Below are 3,227 nucleotides of genomic sequence, written 5' to 3'. Positions count from 1 at the left end.
ATTTTTTATATTTTAAAATAAGATGTTTATCTTCTATTTGATTATGTTTATCGACAATTAGTTATACGAATTCAAATATCGAGCTTTAATAAGATTTTTACTTTTGCATAATTTACTTGTAATCTTGAATTTTAAGTAAACATTGGTTTTATGTGGTTTTGAGAAATTGATAATGTTTTTATTTTTGAATAAAATATAAATTTAAAAATATCATAAAATTTTGAATAAAAAATATCGATATCAGTATTAATTTAGCTTTAGTAACAAATAATTTAATTTAAGTTTAATAACATAATTTTTTATAAAAATAATAACTAAGTATTCTGTTAGTTATCAATAATTATCCTAATTATACTTTAGATTTTTTATATTTAAAATGAGATGTTTATCCAATATTTGATTATGTTTATCTGCAGCTAGTTAGACAAATTCAAGTATGCAGCTTTGATAAGTTGTACTTTTGCATAATTTACTTGTAATCTTAAATTTTAAGTACTATGAATCCATAAACAGTACTTCGTGCATAAAAAATAATTTTTAAGAGTTTTTGTCAAATGCTTTATAATATAGTATAGATAATTATTATCATTAATATTTTATATTCTTTTATTAATTTAAAAATACTACATCAATTACAAAGTTTATTTGTAATAATTTATTTCGTAAAACAAATGTCATTAATGAAACCATGTTATACAATTTTCAAAATGTTTAAAAAATGAAACTAATTTCATTTTGGTTAGGAACCATGAAACTATTTTCATTAATGAAATAATAGTATTCAAGTCTTGAAATGTTTCATTGACTGAACTATATTTGGTTTCATTAATAAAACCAATTCCATCTTGGCTATAAACAATGAAACTGATTCCATTTTGGTTAGAAACATGAAACAAATTTAAAAATTAATGAAATATTATTATTCAGTTCTTGAAGTATTTCATTGACTGAACAATATTTAGTTTTGTATGTAAAACCGAGTTCATATTGGTTAGAAACCATGTAACCAATTCCATTTTGGTTAGAAAACATTTCAACATTTTTCACTTCTGAAACAATGTCATTCAGTTTTTGGAATTGTAGGGTCCATGAAACCAATTTCAGTGATGAAATGAATTTTATTAACTAAAACAAGTTATTCAGATTTTTTAAAAATGTTCCATTGACTGAACCATATCTGGCTCAAATTTTATTATACAGACGAACAATGAACCTAACTTCACTGTTGATGTATTCTCATCATGAATCAGACTGGTATGAAACAAATTTTGGATTGGTATGAAACAAGTTTCAGATTACGTCAATCTATTTCATTAACCAGTCCAATACCAAATAATATATTTTGCCAAGTTGTCTGTAATTTTTTTTTAGAAACATGATATATCAAATATATTAATGGAAGTAAAGTCAATGAAACAATGATTTGCTTTCCTAATATAATATGGATAAAAGTTAAAATGATTTGCCAATTTTCCCCTTTCTTGATTAAATATTAAACCTTTTATTTTATTTTTTTACTTTTATAATATAACACATTTTAATCATGACTATTGATCAAGAAAATGAATTGATGAGATTGGTTTGTAGGGTTTGCACAAAAGGGGGTGGTTTGCATTTGATCGCTCCTCTACACACACACAAACACACACACACATATATATAGAGGCTGGATCAAATGAAAACCGTCTAATTCTTAAAAACCGTGTAAACTAATTTCGACCAATAGAAAAATTCTTTTTTCTTAATTAAATTTAATCATTAAGGGTAGATTTGTTATTTACATTGTTTTCTATTAAATATGGAAGTTATTAATTGTTATTCCACAAAATGATCAATCTTCATATATCTCTATGAATCAATGGCAAACTTCTATAGAATCATGAAGAACCCTTGAAGGAGAATTAAGAGGAAAAGTCAACTCAGTCAAAGTATATTAACTCTCTCAAAACGTATTATTACAAAATGAGCTCTTTTTTACAAAATTCACTACAAGACAAACTTATATATAGGGTCAAACAATAAACTCTTCTAGTCAAAGTCAATATGACTTACAAAGTCAAATACGCTAACAATACAATTATAGACAATTATAGACTTTCAAGACGAATACAATTTAATACAAAAATTCAGTCCTAACATTCTCCCCCTTTGTATTCAAGCTTGAAATAACTTGTGCACTTTGAATCTCGTTTGAACTTTGTCTCTTTAAGCTCTTTATGACTTCTTGAAATCTTCAAAACAATCTTCATAGAATCTCAACTTTATGATCTTCAGACGATTTTTTGTTGAGAAAATCTTCTTACATTCTCCACCTCGAATGTAGAACAAAAACGATCTTCTCTTTTTACAATAAATAACAAAATCAGCAACAATCTTCAGAAATGATCTTCAATATATGATCTTCAAAGAATCTTCTTCAGATAACAGATTACTAACATTCTCCCCATAAATGAATTTCTTCAGATAAAAGTTCACAAACATACTCCCCCAAAATTAAACATTCCTTCTTTGAGAAATCTCTTTCAATAAACTTTTTGTAAAGATGTGATCTTCACATTCAACATCTCTCAAGCAATGTAGCACAATAATAATCTTCAGTAATAATCTTCAGTCACACTCATTTGAGTCTTTTGCCAGTTTACAATCTTTATCTCATACTCCCCTTTGATGTTATTCCCCCTTGATTTTTATATCATACTCCCCTTATAACAACCATAATTGATTATCCAGGATACAATTTAACTCTAAAATTCAATCATAACATTAATAAATCTTAATTAAGGTAACATAATGGTAATATTTAAATTATAATTATAATTTTAAAAATTGAATATTGTTATTTGGTTTCTCGGTTTATTAGTGGTAATAATATGAAAACCGAAAATTATTATATTCATTAATCCACGAAATTAGTAATAGATCCAAACAAAGATTCATGAACCGGTAAAAATATAATCAGCTGTGAAACAGATTCATTTTAGATTTGTTCATGAAAACGTTCATTGTGGAGCTTGTTTTATGAAACCTATGCAGATTGGTTCGTGAAAACGTTCATTGAGTAGCTTGTTTTATGAAACTTTTAGAGATGAAATGGTTGCATAATCTTGTTTTCTTATCAACAATATTTGATGAAATTGTTTCATTTTGTTTTATTTTTTTTGGATGATTTTGTTCACTTAATGGTTAACAAAGCATGTAATGGTAAATGCATTGACTCTATGAAACGT

The sequence above is a fragment of the Cynara cardunculus genome, unplaced genomic scaffold, assembly GCF_001531365.2.
Source record: "Cynara cardunculus var. scolymus isolate 2C unplaced genomic scaffold, CcrdV1 Un_Scaffold_1642, whole genome shotgun sequence".
Lineage (NCBI taxonomy): Eukaryota > Viridiplantae > Streptophyta > Magnoliopsida > Asterales > Asteraceae > Cynara > Cynara cardunculus.
This window is presented reverse-complemented; position numbering follows the sequence as displayed.